Here is a 20,489-nt window from a genome sequence, read left to right as displayed (position 1 = left end):
TGAAAAAAATATTCAACATCACCACTAATCATAAGAGGAATTAAAATTTAAACTACAATAAGATACCACTTTAAACCTATCAGAATGGCCATTATTAAAAAGTAAAAAAAAAAAAAAAAATTGCTGTTGGTGAGTGGGAGGGACAAGATGGCACCCAGGTCTTGGTGCTGTGGAGGGAGGTGGTGAAGCTAGAAGGAACTGTGTGTGCTTCACTCAATGGTGCTGCTCAAGGAGCTTGACACGCAAGCTGCAGAGCTGCTCCTTGGTCTGCTTTTCTCCCTGCTCAACGAGAACCATCCTGAAAAGATTACTTTTGTGTGTATCCGTTCTGGAGAGCCTACTTGCTGTGAAATCAATTTATGTGGCCCAGAACATCAGGATTGACCTACAGAGGGGATTAACTCACACTGATGATTCTGTAAACACGCTCACTCTTTTCCACATTGGAAGAATTGTTGAAAATTCTGATGCTGCTACTGTGATTCCAAAGAATGCTGAATCACTAAAATAAGTTGTTTATTGCATTAGTGGAGAGAATGTATCTGTAGCTAAAGTAGCCATCAGATCCCTCTCAAGAATATCACTAACCTAGGCTGTACTGGAAGTTTAATCTGAAAGCAATCTGCTAGATGATTTGCAAAGTGCAATGAAATAAATGGTATTGTTCAATACCGGGTACATGAGCTAATTATGGAGATTCTTCTGTTGTCATCAGAATCTTTAAAGTACTGTACCACAAATGAGTTTGCAATTCAGCTCCTGAGAGAATTGACTGGTGAGGATGTACTACTCAGAGCTGGCTATATAGAAATAGTGACATCACTGGCATGTACTTATCCTAGAGAAGCATGGAGTGCCTTGTTTAAGAAGGAGTTATTGACCAGATTTCTAATATAATTGTTGGGGCAGGCAGATTCAGACCCTTTCTCTAACTTCTATTTGCCAGGTTTTGTCAAGTTTTTAGAGCTCTGGCTGTCATGGAGAGTCCTCAACAGACATGAGCATTATCCTTTCTTTGTGGAAAAGTCTTTGAAATGACAGAAAGTCAGGACCCAACCATGATTGGTGTAGCAGTAGACACAGTTGGAATCCTAGGATCCAATGTTGAAGGAAAACAGGTTTTACAGAAAACAGGACCTCACTTTGAACTCTTGCTCACAAGAATAGGACATCAAGCAAAGACTGCCTCTACAGAGCTGAAAATTAGATGTTCAGATGCAATATCATCTGAGCAGCAAATACCACCTGAGCAGCAAACTGATGGCCTACTGAGGATAACAGAATCCTTATTTTCTTCTTTATCTCAGGACCCACTGAAATCTTCGGTGGTATCAGAAATAAACCCTTCCCTGAATCACACTATGCTGCCTTAAAAATGTTCTCGGCCATGCCTAATAACCCTGGGCTCAGAAACTTATGTTTAATAGTCCAAGTTTTGTAGAAGTTGTGGTGGACCAATCTGTGGAACATGACAAAGCTTCAAAGGATGCTACATGTGAACTGGTGAAAGCACTTGCCAACTCTAAGACAATTGCAGAAATTTGGGGGAACCGGAATTATTTGAAGCTCAGAATTTACCTTACTATGTGAAACCTACTTCCACAAAAGTAATAGAAGGAGGCAAATGATTTCTCCTAGAGTATAATATATAGGACTGTGTTTTGACCAGAATGCCTCTCAAACCGTTTGACTACATCTGTATTTTACAAGACTTCCTCCCTCCCAGAATTATCATGGAATGTCTACTGTAACTTTATTGTCAATTTTATTATATTTCTATATTGAAATATAAAGTGGAACCGGGAGTCTGGAATACAGTAAGAGCAGGCAAACTTGGTCATAATAGAACCAAAGTTTTTCAGATTCCTTTAACTATCTTAATCTTTGTAAAAGATGTAAGATTTTGTACTTCTCTCAGAAAATATTTATGGATATAAAGTCTTTCTTGAAAATCTGCTTCAAATAAAGTGAAACCAAAGTGAATTTGTTTCCAAATTCTCTTTACTGCCTTTTTTTTTTTTTAAATCCTTTTTAGCTTCTGATTCCACTTTTGAAGTCTTGGATATATTCTTTGAAATACAAGTAGTATGGAATCTTAAAATTATAATCTTCTTACTAAGAATAAATACTTGTAAGAAAAAAAATAGATGCTGGCATGGATGCAGAGAGAAATGGATGCTTATAGGCTGCTAGTGGGACTGCAAAGTAGTACAACCTTTATGGAAAACAATATGGAGATTTCTCAAAGAAATAAGTGTAGACCTACCCTCCCGTCTAGCAGTCCCATTTCTGGGTATCTACTTGAAGGAAATGAAATAATTTTATCAAAAAGATACCTGCACTTAAATGTTTATCACAGCACAATTCACAATTGCAAAGATATGGAATCAGCCTAATTCCACATTCCATATTGTGAATGGACAAAAAAAATGGAGTCCTACTACACATATACCATGGAGTACTACTTGGCCATAAAATGAATGAAATTATGTCTTTTGCAGCACTGTGGATGGAGCTGAAGACTTTTATCCTACATGAAATATCTCAGGAATAGAAAATCAAATACCATATGTTCTCATTAATAAGTGGAAGCTAAGCAATGGCTACACATGGACACAAAGCTATATAAAGGACATGAGGAAGGTGGCAGGGAGGGTGTGGGATAAAAACTTACCTATTGGGTAACATTATTCTGGTGACAAGCACATCAAAAGCCCTGACTTAAGCATTCATTATACAAGGTATCCATGTGACCAAAATACTCACACTCTCTTAATAAATATTTTGAAGAAAAAAAGCATAAACTAACAAAAAAAGATGTGAAACATATTACACCATAACATTTACTATAGATTTTTTCATGCACTGACTTCATTACTCACACTCACTTAGCAAACACCTGGCAACTTTTAGTGCAATAATATGTCAATCTGTATGACCTTTTAATCATCTCTTTTATATATGTGTAGTATATTATTTTTGCTAAATCTTCACAATTGCTAAGTGCTTCTGATTGTCACTAATTTATGGATTCGAGAACTGACATGAAAGTGAAATGAGGTACCAAAATCATACAGCTAACAGTGGCAGAGCCTGTGCATCCGTGGAGCATATGTCATCCCCAATACCCCTGTTAGGATGGAGGATGCCTAGCAATGATTTTCCCTTCCCCAACAATGCAGTTTATACCATGTCAGAGAAACCTGCCATGGCTGCAGCTCAATATCAAGTTTTAAAATTCCCATAGGTACTGAAAAATAAATCACATTCTCATAGTCATTCCAAGTTGAGTTAAAAATCCAATTATCACCTCACTAGCTGACATTGTAAATCTCTACCAATTCCCAGCAACTAAGAGATAACCTTAAAAGGACCAACTCCACTGAGCTTCTCCTTTTGAAGTTTCACAGAACATCCTCTCAGGGCTGTGACATGGGCTGGAGCATCAAGCAGACAGACCTGGATTCAAATCCTGACCCTGACTCTTTCTGATTTGATGAGACACCTGAGCAAATCATTTAGCTTCTCTTAGCCTTAGATTTCACTTCTATAAGATGTTATCTACCTATCCGGAAAGGAGCTGTTAGAATTAAAGCAGATAATGAATGCACAGTGCTCAACACATCTTTAGCTCCCAATAAGTAGACCATAATACTAGTTGTTATCGTGTACCTAAGAAAGGTTTCCTGTCTGTCAAATTGAGGGAATTGAACCAAAAAATCTCTAAATGTCTTCCATTCCTGACATGTGAAAAGTCGAACTCATGTTTACACTTCACGTTCTACTCCTTGATTCAGAATTCAGAGTGTGCCTTCGTTTTTTTAAAAGGTATATTTGTATGATTGAAATATGAGATTGCTCCCTGATTGAATGAGATTTCCAAGAACACTTAGGGGACATAGACTGGGTAAGTTATTATATTTTGATTTGAATACTATAAATTCAATGAGATGGGCCATGCAAAAGAAAAAATGAAATATGTTCTTTAAATTACTAGAGTTTTCAAATTGCTTTTTCTAAATTGGAAGAATGAATATCAATAGGCATTGGTCTCACCCTGAAAGATTACAGTGATGGCATGTCTTACACTCTGCAGCATCAAGCCTCTCACAGAATAGGGCAGCTGATTGGAGAAATGTGTTTCCCAGCTGGACTCATCAGGTATTAATTGTATAAGAAAATAGTGGTATTTACTTACCTTCTTGCTTACATATGCTCCTGCCCTTGAAAACATATATCTTGTTCTTAGAACAAAAACAGGCGGCGCCTGTGGCTCAAAGGAGTAGGGCACTGGCCCCAGGTGCTGGAGGTGGCAGGTTCAAACCCAGCCCTGGCCAAAAACTGCAAAAAAAAAGAAACAAAAAGAATTAATACACCATAACCTGTACACTTAGCGATCCTATATTCCTTTATCCCAAAAGCATAGAGGATGTACCTTTTCACCTTCACCTCCACTGAAAATAATGTCTTGTAAAAAAAAAAAAAAAGTATGGGCCTTTAAAGACCTAATTTGTTTTCTTTTTACTGTAATTGTTATAATTGTGATCCAGTTGACACTAAATGGTGAAATCAAAACAGCACGTAAAACATTCCATATTTTTCTGACCCTAGAATAGAATTTCAGATTCTTTCATTAAAATGTCTGATGCATTATTTGGGAGAAACAAACTCTTTTACTCTTTTGCAAAATAAGAACCACAAGAAATTATTTTATTTCCTCACTACCCTGTTTCCCCGAAAATAAAACAGTGTCTTATTTTAAGGTGTGCTCCCAAAGATGTGCTAGGTCTTATTTTCAGGGGACGTCTTATCTTTCCTGTAAGTAGGTCTTATTTTCGGAGGATGTCTTATTTGAAGGGAAACAGGGTAGATATTTGACCATCTTTTTCCAAGAGGATGCTGTGCACTCTATCCTTTGTTGACTAATTAATTTCTGGCAAAAGTTTAAAAATATGATTAAAAAAACAAGATCCAAAAAAAATAATGTACTGATGGTGTTCTATATGTGAGAGAACAAATAACTATTGTACAGAGCCACAGCAAAGTCTACCATATTTTCTTCATGACCTAACTTCAACTAAAATATGTGTAAAATGAATCAGAAGGGTCTCAGGGTCAACTCTGCTTTTGTCTTTCATTCATTCAACTGCCATTTAATGAAGGCCCACTCTGTCAGAGTTTGGATCGGAATTGTAAATAGAAAAAGCAAAACAAACAAAAAGCAAACAAAATAATGAAGAAAAAAATTTTGGCCGTCACCTGAGGCTCAGTGGGTAGGGTGCCAGCCCCATATACTGAGAGTGGTGGGTTCAAACCCGGCGCTGGCCAAACTGCAACAAAAAAATAGCCATGCATTGTGGTGGGCACCTGTAGACCCTGCTACTCGGGAGGCTGAGGCAAGAGAATTGCCTAAGCCCAGGAGTTGGAGGTTGCTGTGAGCTATGACACCATGGCACTCTACCTAGGGCGATAAAGTGATGCTCTGTCTCTACAAAAAAAAAAAAAACCTCTCCTGGCTTACAGCAGTTTAAGCTTAAGTTGGAGAAAGAATGGCTATAATCAAAACAAAAGCCAAAAATTTGGTTACGTAGAAACGTATACAAAACACCTTGAAAATACTGGAAAACAATTACATCTTGAGGTTGAGGGGAGAACACAAGAAAACCTTCATATAAGAAGAATAGTTCATCTCATTCTTAAGACACTGAACTTGATTGACTATCCAGACCTAAGATCATGTTGCCCTTATTTTTTAATTAGCACCATCAGCTCAATAAAAATTTATTCAGCACCTGCTTAAATGGCTCAAGGATGTCAGCGTTATTGTATCCTATAGAGTGGAAATGGCCAAAATGTTCAAAATAAGTGGTCAAGTCAGAATTTGTTTCCAGAAAGAAAAAAGTTTTTCATTTTAAGATCCCGAAATTCTAACCATTATTCTGTGTATGGCCTCTAGTATGATGTAGAATAGTTACTCTACCAAAGTCTTTTCCAATTTGTGGTCTGCAGACCCTGGAACTTTTCTACTTTTTGAAAAGGGGTCCACAAAGTCAAACCTCTTTTCATAACAACACAAAGATGTTAATTGCCTTTTTCATTGTGTTGCTATCTATTCTGATGGTACAGAAGCAGTGAGTGGGTGAACTCTGGGCACTTTCCCATGAACCAAGCAGGGTAAGGAAACAAAACAAAACAAAACCTGTATCTGCCACCATGAGTTTTAGAGCTTCTCAGTAGCGGAAGTTTTTCTGATGACTGACATTCTAATGATATTAACTGATTTTTTTAACATTGTATAATATAATTTCTTGATATTAAAGAGATTCGCATAATTCAGAAAAATCACTATTTTCCAAAAGACCAATGCATGATACTATAAAATCATGTTTATATCTGAGTTACATATTTGAATGATAGGTCGATAAATTTTAAACATAAAAAATATATTGATGTGGCTTCAGATTCTACATTAGAAATAACCGTATATTTCAAAGTAGCTGGAAGCAAAGATTTGAAGTATTCCAACACATAAAAATGATAAATGCTCAGTGATAGAAACCTCAGAGATCCTGACTCGATCACTACATATTTTATACATGTAACAAAATATCACATATATCTCATAAATGTTAAATATTATATATCAATTAAAAAAACCTGTTTGTCACAGTTCAATAATGACCAAAGAAAATCCACAATCATTTGAAGAGACTATTAAAATACTTCTCCCTTCTCTTACTAAATATCTGTATTAGGTAAAATTTTCTTCATATAGCTAAAGCAAAACAATATTGCAATATACAGGGGGCACATAAAGCTTGTGTGCAATTGACTATTTTAAATTGCACACAAACTTTATGGACACCCTGGATTGAATGTAAATACATGCTATAAATGTTTTATTTTGAGCCAAATCTATTTCTTTCAAATCTTAAGAGGATTTGAAAAAAAATAAAGTAATTAAGAATTTACTAAAATTTTTGAAAAATGTAGTTTCATCCATAAAATATGTAAACAAATGAGGGATTTGTTATTATTTTTATGTAACTCACCAAATACTTTTAAGTGTCTCCAGTTTAATTCTAATATTGAAAATTTTGATCCGTTTGTCTCTCAAACAAGAGCTTTTCAAGGGGGTCCTGAGGCCAAAACATTTAAAAACTGCTACCCTATCGTATAAGAAACTATACCATAATGCTAGATTAATTAAAACAATGCATTATTGGTGCAAGAGCACTTAAGGATGTCAATGAAGAGAATAGAGTCCAGAAATAGACTCATATATATGATAATTAAATACTATGATAAAGTTTGCATTTTAAATTAGAAATTATATCAGGCAGGGTCTTGACAGGAAACAGATGGCACTGCCAAATGAGATAATTGAAAAAATTTTAATAAAGGAACTCAAGGGTATGAGCAGGTTTAAGGGGAATTAGAAGAGATAAAGAACACTGGTAGAAAAAGAGGGATTCTTTACCTTCCTAGGTTTGAACAATCAAAGGCAAGGGAGTAAAAGATGGGATAAGCTGTTCTGTTGATAGCTAGTGGCAGGAGAGGACACCCAGGCAGGACATGTGGCCTCCAGGAGGGGAAAAACTAATGCCAATAAGTAGACCAGTAGGGAAAGAGCAAGGGAACAACCAAACTTTAGTCTGTTCCCACCCTGTGATCTCTCGCTGGCACCTCCTGTTGGCCAAACCCAGTGGAAAGGTCATTTCAAGACATAGGGTGGAATGAGGATCTGGAGTGGCAGTAGGAGGGATCCATTTCCATCCACCCCTTTGCTTCTCAGAATCCCCTCTTATTCATTCTCCAGACCTGTTCAACCCTATATACCATTCCCATTTTGCAATGGAATGCATCTGTGTATTTCTAATTTTATGATTCAGTGAACTAGATAATACCCAGTTCATTATGAGCAGTTTGGATGGCAAAGCCCCTTAGCTTTACAGGGCTATCCTGTAGAGATGGCTTTGGTGGAGAATTGCAGTATATATTCGTGATTTCTGGATTACATGTTTGTGTCTCCTCCAAAATTTATGAGTTGAAACCCAGTCTTAGTCTGTTTAGTGTTGCCATAAAAGAATACCTGAGACTGGTTAATTTATAAAGAAAAGAGGTTGATTTAGCTCACAGTTCTCTTGGCTGGAATGTTTAAGATTGTATATCTGGTGATGGCCTCAGGCTGTTTCTACTCATGGCAGAAGGTGAACAGGAGCTAGTATGTGCTCAGATCACATGGCAAGAGAGGAAGCAAGAGACAGAGGGAGGTGCCAGGCTCTTTCTTAAACCAGCTCTTGCAGGAACTAAAAGAGTAACAATTCACACAGTCCTGGGTGAAGATGTTGATCAATTTATAAGGAATCTTCCCCCATGACCCAAATATCTTCTATTAGGCTCCACCTCTAATGTTGGGGATTGAATTTCAACCTGAGGTTTGGAAGAGACAAATATGTGAACTATAGCAAACCCTAAATACCAATGGGATTATATTAGGAGATGGTGCCTTTACAAGGTAATTAGGTCATGAGGGTAGAGCCCCACAGTGGATTTTTTATCTTTATAGGAAGTGAAAGAGACTACTGCACACTCTGTCTCTGTATGCACTCACCAAGGAAGGCCATCTGAGTACATAACCAGAAAGAGAGCCCTCTCCATGAAGACACTCCGATCCTGGACTTCCAGTTTGCAGAACTGAGAAAAAGAAATGTTTACTATGTGAGCTACCCATTTTATGGTATTCTGCTGTAGTAGCTCATACTAAGATATATGGCAGAGACACTCAGAGGGTTACTGAAATATAGCCTCTCATTTAACAAGGAGACCCATTTCCTTGAGAAAGGAATCTTTAATGTAGATAACAGCATTAGTTTCCTCTGCTGTGACTCAAGCCAGGTTTCTGCTAAACTTGAACTAAAATAATTTTGCTTATCTATCAAATAGCACTTTAATTAGGTCCACCTATTTATTTCTAGGGACTCTGTGGTTGATTAGCTATTGCCAAGACCTCTGCAGGTTGAAATCCCCAATCATAAAGGCATTCCCAGTGTTTATTGTGGTAAATATTGCTCCTAATAATACACTGCCATTTATTTGGCCTCTACCATTTAAGGATCCTGTTATCTTCTTTTGAAATGTGAAAGACCAATCAGACTGAAGCATTGCTGCTTGTCATATGTTAACTACAAACGACAACTACTTTGAAACTTTTCAACATTTTGAATGTCCACTGTCTTGTTCTCTAATCTGGGCAAGTTAATTTCTACTGATAGGTCAGAGGCAAGCTAACAGACTGAGTTTCTCCTTTCAGTAACAACTTCAGGATAACCTTCGTCAATCACAAGAGCTAGAACATTCTCTTGAATTCCAAGTCTTTCTATTTCTTGGTTTACATGATCATCATCTGTCATATTGCTGTTCTTTGGGGGCAATCGTTTTTAGTGTGGCTTATCTCTTATCCCCCTTTTTTTAGGTTTCCAGAAGTTTTCTAAGATGTACCTGTATTATTTTTTTATATATTTATCTTGCTTGAAGTTCCTACGGCTTTGTGAATATTGAGAATATTTTTTCTATCCATTTGGGAAACACTAAATCATTATCTTTTCAATTACTACACCATACAACTTTTGTCTCTTTCTCCTCTCCTTGCGTAATTCCAATTACATATATGTTAGATTATTTAACTACATTCTGCATATCTCTTATATTCTTATCATATATTCTATCTCTTGCTTTTTCCTATCTTCAGCATAAGATATCAGATTATATGCCCTCTTCCAAATTGTTAATTCTCTATTAGACCATATCTTGTCTGCTGTTAAACACATCTATTGTATACTTGTATATATTTATTTTCCCCTTTCCCAATTTATAGTCAATTGTTATAGTTTCAAGTTCTCTGCTGACATTACAAATGTTCCATTAATTTCTTGTTCATAGTAACCATAGTTACCAAAAGCTGTGGTTGATACCACCAAAATCAGAATTTTCTATGGATTGGTTATGATTTTCTGTTTTTTTCCCTCTAGATTTTTCAGTTATTTCTTATCTTTTACATGCCTGCCTTTTTTATTTATTTATTTTTCCAGAGATCTAGATGTTCTGCATAAAAAAAAATTGAAAGGACATTTTGAAGTTCTGAATGATGCTACCTTCTCCAGAGATCATTTGCTTTCACTACTGGCAGGCAATGGGGTAGGAAATGATTACCTTAATACAGTGGACCAAATGAACTCAGAGATGGATTTCATTCATTGTGATGTCTTATCTTGCTTATTTATTTATATGCTTGTTTATTTAAATAAATAAACACTTTTAAATAAATAAACACACTTTAAAGCAGTGACCTTTTAGGGATATCAAGTGAAAACTTCATGTGTTTATCTTGACTCCTACTCCTTGGGGAGTCTTAAAACCCTTTTTTTTTTCTTTTGCCCTCTTAGACCCATGACATTGTTTAATGCTTGCTCAGCTTCTCATTCTCCTGGCTGGGGCTTTCTGCTTTAGAATGTGCAAGTGTGTCAAGGAACAAGCAGAGCCAAATGTTGGACCAATTTTGGCTTTCATATGAAAGCTATAACCCAGTCATAACCGAAGAATATGGGGAAGGGGGATAGGGAGGGGAGAAAGGGAGGATGATGGATGGAGGGAGGGTGATTTGTGGATTTCCCTTTACTCCAGAATTATGGTCCTTCAAGTCTTCAGTGTTCTGTGGTTTTCTAATGCCTTCCCACAGATCTTAAAAATGTATCTTATCCAGTTTTTCTCCTTGTTCTTGGTAGGAAGACTGCTCTGATGTCAGCTACTCTTTCATAGCTGGAAGTAGAAATTCTACCCTCAAGTTTTGATTGCTTATTTGGTTGTATATTGATTTCTAAATTGGAAATAGTTTGCTAATAAAATTGTTAACCAAAATAAAATCTTAAGCCCCTCAGCCACTGAATGGACCTCGTCTTGGGCAAGGGGTTCCCAGAAATAGCATAAAGCTGAGTTACTAAGCTATGCGAAGGAAAGTCAGACATGCCTCATCATGTCCCCTTCTCTTCCTAGAGATAGCTTTTGTAATTGATTAATAGTCATAAGGCTACACAAGACGAAGCTTAAACCACACCTGAAAGTCCTCAATTGATTTAAAAGATTGTTTGAGTCTTGATATATGCCCAGTGGCTTGTCTATGATTAACAGTCATCCTTCTATATGTATGTGTGTGTGTGTGTGTGTGTGTGTATTTTTTTGAGACAAAGTCTTGCTCTGTTGCCTCGGGCAAGAGTGCCATGGAGTCAGCCTAGTCTTAGCAATCTCCAACTCCTAGAGTTAAGCTATCCTCAGGCCTCAGCCTACCAAGTAGCTGGGACTACAAATGCATGCCATAAAGCCCAGCCAATTTTTTCTACTTTTAGTAGAGATAGGGTCTCACTCTTGCTCCAGCTGGTCTCGAACTCCTGAGTTTAAACAATCCTCCTGCCTCGGCCTACCAAGTGTGGTAGGACTACAGGCATGAGCCACCACACCTAGCCAGACTTCCTTATCTTACTCAAAACATTCCAAGCCTTTAAACAAAGATTTTATCCAATTACAATTCAAAGTATCTTTTAACTCACCTGTGATCTGTAATTCCCTGCATCAAGATATCCTGCCTTTTGGAGCCAAACTAATGTACTACTTCCATGGATTGATTTATGACTTTATGTGTAATTCCTGTCTCCCTGAAATGTATAAAATCTAACTGTAACCCAACCAGAGGGAGATCACTTACTCAAAGTTTCTTGAATGTGGCTCCAGGCCATGGTCGCTCATATTTGGCTTAGAATAAATCTTTAAATTATTTTACAGAGTGTGGGTTCTTTTCTGACAGAATAGTGAATTCTTTGCTCTTGAGAATTTCAATTCAATTCTCATGCCGCTTTTCACCTACTGCTATTACTTGACTGTGTTTTATTTTTATTTCTGCAAGCTTCCTTTTCTTTTCTTTTTTGTTTTTGTTTCTTTTGAAATTTCAAGGTGATGTGCCACGGAGTCTTTTTCTATATTCTTTGTTCTGGTCATTTGAAAGATTCTTTTAGTCAGAAAACTCATGTTCTTCAACTGTACGGATTTATTTTTTATTTATTTCTTTATAATTTCTTTCATGCCATTTTTGCTGCTTTCTCATTTGCATTTCTGTTTTGAATTCTCTTCCCCAGATATAACTTCAATCGAATCCATCCTTTTCTTTAAATTTCCTTTCCTCTTTTAGATCTCTTCTTTAAAATCTTATTTTCTGGGAGATTTTATTAACTTCTAAAATTTTTATTGTTCATTTTTGCTACTGTATTGTTAAACATATGTGATTTCTTTCTTGTTCTTTGAAAGATACTCTTTGCAGCATTGCTTTTCTTGCTGAAAACAAAATCTTTTATCCTTCTGAGGGTGCTAATTGTTTTCTTTTTAATTCTAGTTATTGGCCTGCATAATCTCTGATTTCTCCAAGTTCAGGTGTTGCTGTTGTTGTTGGCATCAGTTTCTGTCTTTTAGGATGAAGACTTTCTCCAGGCGTCTAATGGTGTGATCTTTGGCTAGCTGATCATGTTGAATAATTTGACAACAAAATGATCTTCAGAAGTTCTGTGAATATGAATGGAATTGTTGACTGTGGTTTTACTGTAGGATAATCTTAAGGTATTTTTCTTTGGAGATGGTAAGTATCCTTGAAGAAGCCTCTTCCATTTCCCTTCCTACAGAAGTAATTTTGGTTCCTATTCTCCTTAGATTCCCTGTATTTAGTATATATTAAATGTGTGTGTGTGTATATATATATTATTTTCACCCTCTGTGCTCAGATTCCTGTGGCCAAGAGAATCTCTGTTTGAAATTTTCCAGAGGGTAAACTCCCAATTTTCTGCCAGCATGGGTGAGAGCCAATTACCCATGGAAGGGAAATTGGAAGTTAACTACTTACGGAATCTTTCTTTTAGAACTGCTTTTAACTCCTCATCCTCACTATCACTTGCAGAGATGCTCTATGCCTTTGGTTTCTATTATGAGATTTTACAAAGCAAATTAACTTGAGAGTGAGCTTCCAGCAATGCCAAATTAGATTTTACTTTTCCTGAGTTGGCTAATTCAGTCACCACTTATCTGTCTATTTTCCAGCTTCCAACTGTTTGTTGCTATTATTTCCTCCATTGTTCTCTGGGCTTGTGCACCGATGCTTTTCTTGATCTGTCATTTTTGGTGGAATGTCAGAAGGCAGCAGATAAAGGCAGATATTCAAATCACCACCTTTATTTAAGTAGAAGCTGTTGTTTGCTTTTAATAGTACACCATTTTGTACTGCTCCACAAGTGCGTGTAATATTTTTAATAAAAATATATTACTAAGTAAGTATTATAAAATATAAAGGTTAAAACATAAATCTGTAGATTTTGGCCTGGCAAATTTGGGTATGAGAGTCAGGACTTACTCTTGAGTACCAAATACATGGTTGGCAGTGAAGATGGCCTCTCCTGTATAAAACCTGAAAAACTTCTGTTATGTTTAATTTTTTAATTAACAACTATGCATTCATGATGTAATTAAATTTTTAACAAATGGAGAACAAAAAACATATACAAAATATAACAGTACATGTTAATGTGAATAAAACTAGAAGACTGGAAGAAGCAAATGAATATTACCAATACAATGTTCCTTTTGAAAGAAGGTATCTAATGATATAAAATACAAGCTGATGTTTTGTTAGGTCTCAGTTACCCCACAGAAAAATCTATATGTATGTACAAAATTCTGTTTTTTAGGTACACATCAAAACTTTTTTAACTTAAATAAAAATTAAGTTGAGTAAAATCCATCCAAGCCCCAAGGAACACAAAATGGGAATAATTTGAAAAGTTTCTAATAGGCTCACTAAATTATAAACTTAGTGTTAGTCAAATATTAATTGCAATATCTCAAAACTCATATATTAGTAAAACCACAATTAAGAATGGCTTTGCAGCATAATTGCTTTGGCCTTTTTTTTTCTTTTCTTTTCACGGGCATTAAATACTCACCTGCACCGAGTGCTGTAGTGGTGCTGAGATGCAGGGAAATCAATCACTAATATCAGATTTTCTGATTCAGCTCTGGAGCTTGTTGTATTGCCTCAAGTGAATCAGCAGCATCCTGCAATCCCTACCCATGGACAGCTTCTATTTGTCTCCCTGTCTGCTCTTCATCCTCTCATAGGTGACAGCCAATATCTGTGTGCGCAGCACCTTCAAGTGTAATCCTTTCTGCCTCCGCCAGGCACCACTTACTAGCTGCTTGTGGCATTCTTTCAATTGTTCCCTTCTTCTGAGTACTCTGGTAACTTTTATTCCTGATCTCCATGCTTCAAAAGCTCCACAGTACAAGAGCTGTAGCAAGACTTTCCGGTAAGTCTAAGGCAGTTTCGAATCTGTCAGCGCTGTACAGGGGCGTACACGTTTCTCAAGTACCTCATTCCTAAAAGAACATTCCAATTTATTCAAATCCCCTTTTGCAGCTCTCTTGCCTCTGATCTCTCTAGACTCAATCAAGTTTTTACCTAGTTCCTACTGGCTTGCTTTATTTTTAATGGGAAGTACTATTGAGTACTTACCTAATGTCTGACAATCTGTAGTCACCTGCTCCTCTCAGTTCTGTGAGGTAAAACTGTATGCTGCTTAACACAGCATAAGAAGACAGAGCTGGATAGTGGGAGGTAGAAGGCTGGCCATGCCAATTGCCAGCTCTGTAATCTTAGTCAAGTTTCTCATCCTCACAGGGGTCCTCCAACTGCGGCCCGCGGGCCACATGAGGCAATGTGATTATATTTGTTCCCGTTTTGTTTTTTTACTTCAAAATACGATATGTGCAGTGTGCATAGGAATTTGTTCATAGTTTTTTTTTTTTTTTTAAACTATAGTCCAGCCCTCTAACGGTCTGAAGGACAGTGAATTGGCCCCCTGTTTAAAAAGTTTGCAGACGCCTATGGCTAGGAGTTTCAGATAATAAACGCCTACCTTATAGAGTTTTTGTGAACAGTAAATGAATTAATATGTGAAAAATACTTTTTTTTTTTGAGAGAGGGTCTTGTTCTGTCACCCAGGCTGGAGTGCAGTGGCATGATCATAGCTCATTGTAACCTCAAACTCCTGGGCCCAAGCAATCCTCTTGCTTCAGCTTCCCAAGTAGCTGGTATTGGGTACCTTACACCATGCCCTGCTAGTTGTTTTAATTTTTTTCTTCTTTGTAGAGACAGAGATTCACTATATATACAAGGCTGGTCTTGAACTTCTGGCCTTATGTGATGCTCCTTCACTGGCCTACCAAAGGACTGTGAAACAAGAGAGCCACTGCACATACCCTAATATATATAAAATACTTAGAGCAGTGGTTGCATGAAATCATCCCTAAATAAATATTAACGATTAGTATTTTACTCTTTTTACATATTTAAGAGAGATTCAGAGGGATTAATGTTGCTCAAGTTCAATGTTGCTCAAGCTAATAAGTAGCATCATGCCAATTAATAGGTATATCATTATTTGAATGGTTATCTATTTTTAGACACCCATATTATTCCGATCTTTGATGTTCTGAAATGCTTCCACCAACACTTCTATATCTAAATCTTCTTGCATGTTAATACTACTTCTCACAGAATAAAATCCATGGAATAAAGTCCAAACAAACTAATATTTAGGATTTTGGAGTATATTTCCAAAATACCTCCCAGTTTCATCTCTCACCAGCAATATATGATGTGCATTCGCTAAATTTGTATTAACATTGAGTAGTTCATTTCATAGCAAATCTACAGACTTTCAATTTTAACATTATGTTTGTTAAGAAGATGGTTTTATTTTTTTAAGGTGGTTCTTTTTTTGGCTAATATTGAGCAAGAATTAAATAATGTAAAAATCTCTGTCCATTTAGAAAATGTATATAAAAGTTCCAAACTCTTGTCCCTGTTTCCCAGAACAGGCTCTACTAATTGTGGACAAGTTTTTCATGCCCAGCTTGTTGTGGTTGACCCTGGATTAGCAACTACTCCATGAAGTATTTCACTCATTCACTTCTCTCTCACGTGACATGGTTATAAATCACTTATCAAACCTGGCTCCTCTCCTCTAAATAGGCTAGTTGGAAGTGAACTTTAAGTTATTCTAGATACCTCTTCAAGGCAAATATTATTATTGCTTGGAAGTTTTGTTTTTGTTTCTTCTAAAGAATATGCTTTAAATTATTCTCCTTTAGCCATGAATGCAAATACTGTTTTACCAGCATCTGAAGATCTTATCACCCCTACAGGTTGCTTTGGAAACTAGGGTGTTAGTCAGAAGGGAGACACAATGGGGAGATACAAGGACAGAAAAATAGGCTAATTTAGGAATTCTCTACCAGATGGATATTTGGAGATATTTATACTTAACAAATAAAGATATAAAATAGAATAATAAAATTTGTATGATTACTATTCAGAAGGTCCTTAAGTCTTAGCAACTAAAAACAAATATAAAATTGTCCTGTGAAAGATGTAAGGAAAGAGTAAAGTCTGGACACTTCATGACTGAATTATCAGTTCCCAAATCAACACTCCTGGGTTACTAACTAAATGAAAAAACAAAAGGAGGATAGATATGACTTTAACCGCAGATGCCTATACAAGCAGAATAAAGGTGTTTAGTTATATTAGAAATGCACATATGTGAGTGCAGAGAGAGTAGCATGTTAGACATGTTCAATAATTACCCCTTTAAACAAAAGAAAGATAGGGTCGGGGGAGGAGACAAGATGGCTGACTGAAGCCAGCTTTCCACAGAGGCTCCTGTCCAGTAGGAGAGTTAAAGGACAAAAATTCAGCAAGTAACCCGGTGGATTTGAGCTGCACTAAGAGAGAAGGTTGAAGAACGCATGTCAACCCTGCTGAGGTGAGCTGCAACCACAAGGATACAAACAAAAGGGGAACTGTAGAGTTGTTCTGTTCTGTTCTGTTCTGTCAGTAACATTAATCAGGGGTGAGACTGGACCTGAGTGAAAACCCCCCAACCTTCATCAAGTGCCCAAGGTTGTCAGGCCTCACCTCATCCTGCTAGAGAGAGGCAGAGCGCAGTGGCCTGACAGACTTCCTTGTGATTCAGGCAGGTGCAAACTCCTGGAGTACTGATTCACTACAGGCAACTGGGTCAACCAGCTGCGGGGCTATCAGTGACTGGGTGTGACAGCGGTGCAAGGTGGGGAAGGAGGCATCAACCTTCCCAGACTGATCTATTGGCTGGGTGGCTCCTCCTGACTCTACATAGCACTGGAGCAAGCCACACCAGAGTATTCATCAGACTCCCTGTGATCCAGTTCCCAGAGACCTCTTAAACTCTCTAACCCAAGACAGGTGCAGACTGAGACAATTGATTTGGACTTTTTGAACTGAACCAATTGCCTGAGGACAAATCAGGTGGTAGAAAGGTTTAATTTTTCTTTTCCAATTGTTTGCCAGTGAGGGGTGGGGTGACTTAATTGCTGATATTTCTCCACAGCTGAGACTTCAATCCAGAGTATCTGTTTCACTAGGGTGGAACAGAAACCAGCTGAAAACAAGACCAAACCACTTAGCCCCACCACACCAGACAGGGCCCCAGTTTCTGAGACCACAACATTGTACAGGCCCTCGACAAAGCCCCAGCGGAAAAAATCAGAGGGAGTAAAACAACCATGGGGCGGAATCAGCAGAAAAACTCTGTTAACATGAATAACCAGAATAGATCAACACCCCCAAAGGAAAGATATGGCAAATGCAATTGAAGATCCCATTCATAAACATCTGGCTGAGGTGTCAGAAATCAAATTCAGAATTTGGATTGCAGACAAGATTAACAAAATGGAATTAGGAATTTGAGGAGAAATTCAAAAGTTGTCTCAAGAATTTAACGAATTTAAAGACAAAACCACCAAAGACTTAGACACACTGAAGCAAGAATTTGCAGCCCTCAAAGATATGAAAAATACAGTAGAATCCCTCAGCAAAAGAATGGAGCAAGCAGAAGAAAGGATTTCTGACATGGAAGATAAAGCCTTTGAATGCTCCCAAACTGTCAAAGAGGAAGAGAAATGGAGAGCAAAAACGGATCATTCTCTCAGAGAGCTCTGGGATAAGTCGAAGAAGGCGAATATCCGAATCATAGAAGTTCCAGAAACAGATGAAGTGGCCTCGCTGGGCACAGAGGCCCTTCTGCATGAAATTATGAAAGAGAATTTTCCAGACATGCCTAAAGATTCTGAAATTCAGATAGGGGACAGCTTCAGAACCCCAGCATGACTCAACTCCAATAAAACATCCCCCAGGCATATCATAATTAACTTCACTAAAGTTAATATGAAGGAGAAAATCCTCAAAGCTGCCAGGAGAAAGAAAACCATTACCTTCAAAGGGAAGAATATTAGAATGACTGCAGATCTCTCTGCTGAAACTTTTCAAGCCAGAAGAGGGTGGTCACCGACTTTTAATCTCCTAAAGCAAAATAACTTTCAACCCCGGATCTTGTATTCAGCTAAACTGAGTTTCATTTATGATGGAGAAATTAAATACTTTAATGACATTCATACGTTGAAGAAATTTGCCATAACCAAACCAGCTCTTCAGGATAGTCTCAGACCTATCCTCCATAATGACCAACCCAATCCTATACTACAAAAGTAAACTCACTCAGAAACTTCGGATCAAACTCCAATTTCCACACTGGTGAAAGGATTAAAAATGCCCACTGGACTTTTGAAAAACTCCATACCCAAAACTTCACCAGACTTATCAATATTCTCCATTAACGTGAACAGCTTAAATTGTCCTCTAAAGAGGCATAGGTTAGCTGACTAGATACAAAAACTCAGGCCAGATATCTGTTGCATACAAGAGTCACATATTAACTTAAAAGACAAATACAGACTCAGGGTGAAAGGATGTTCATCCATATTTCAGGCAAATGGTAATCAGAAAAAAGCAGGTGTTGCAATTTTATTTGCAGATACACTAGGCTTTAAACCAACAAAAGTAAGGAAGGACAAGAATGGTCACTTCATATATGTTAAGGTTAATACTCAATATGATGAGATCTCAATTATTAATATCTATGCACCCAACCAGAATGCACCTCAACTTATAAGAGAAACTCTAACAGTCATGAGCAACTTGATTTCCTCCAGCTCCATAATAGTTGGAGATTTCAACACTCCTTTGGCAGTGTTGGATAGATCCTCCAAAAAGAAGCTGAGCAAAGAAATCTTAGATTTAAACCTAACCATCCAACATTTGGATTTAGCAGACATCTACAGAACATTTATTCCCAACAAAACTGAATACACATACTTCTCATCAGCCCATGGAACTTACTTCAAAATTGATCACATCTTAGGTCACAAGTCTAACCTCAGTAAATTTAAAGGAATGAAATTATTCCATGCATCTTCTCGGACCACCATGGAATAAAACTTGAGCTGAGTAACAACAAGAATCTGCATACTCATACAAAAACATGGAAGTTAAATAACCTTATGCTGAATGATAGCTGGGTCAGAGATGAGATTAAGAAAGAAATCGCCAATTTTTTGGAACAAAACAACAATGAAGACACGAACTATCAGAACCTCTGGGACACCGCAAAGGCAGTTCTAAGAGGGAAATTTATAGCACTGCAAGCCTTCCTCAAGAGAACGGAAAGAGAGGAAGTTAACAACTTAATGGGACATCTCAAGCAACTGGAAAAGGAAGAACATTCCAACCCCAAACCCAGTAGAAGAAAAGAAATAACCAAAATTAGAGCAGAATTAAATGAAATTGAAAACAAAAGAATAATACAACAGATCAATAAATCAAAAAGCTGGTTTTTCGTAAAGGTCAATAAAATAGATAAAACTTTGGCCAACCTAATCAGGGAAAAAAAAGTAAAATCTCTAATCTCATCAATCAGAAACAACAAAGACGAAATAACAACAGACTCCTCAGAAATCCAAAAAATCCTTAATGAATATTACAAGAAACTGTATTCTCAGAAATATGAAAATCTGAAGGAAATTGACCAATACTTGGAAGCACATCACCTTCCAAGACTTAGCCAGAATCAAGTGGAAATGTTGAACAGACCCATATCAAGTTTGGAAATAGCATCAACCATACAAAACCTCCCTAAAAAGAAAAGCCCGGGACCAGATGGTTTCACGTCAGAATTCTACCAAACTTTTAAAGAGGAATTAGTACCTATATTACTCAACCTGTTCCAAAAGGTAGAAAAGGAAGGAAGACTACCCAACATGTTCTATGAAGCAAACATCACCCTGATCCCCAAACCAGGAAAAGACCCAACAAGAAAAGAAAATTATAGACAAATATCACTAATGAATATAGATGCAAAAATATTCAACAAGATCCTAACAAACAGAATCCAGCAACACATCAAACAAATTATACATCATGACCAAGTCGGTTTTATCCCAGGGTCTCAAGGCTGGTTCAATAT

General features: G+C 37.1%; 1 pseudogene; it reads left to right on the top strand.

Annotated features, from left to right (window-relative positions):
* The first annotated feature begins 216 nt into the window (after positions 1-216).
* On the top strand, positions 217-1,628 carry LOC128571099 (26S proteasome non-ATPase regulatory subunit 5-like; annotated as a pseudogene).
* The last annotated feature ends 18,861 nt before the right edge of the window (positions 1,629-20,489 follow it).

The sequence above is a fragment of the Nycticebus coucang genome, chromosome 18, assembly GCF_027406575.1.
Source record: "Nycticebus coucang isolate mNycCou1 chromosome 18, mNycCou1.pri, whole genome shotgun sequence".
NCBI classification, from domain to species: domain Eukaryota; kingdom Metazoa; phylum Chordata; class Mammalia; order Primates; family Lorisidae; genus Nycticebus; species Nycticebus coucang.
The sequence above is the reverse complement of the archived record's forward strand: the minus strand, read 5'-3'. Positions and strand labels throughout refer to the sequence as shown.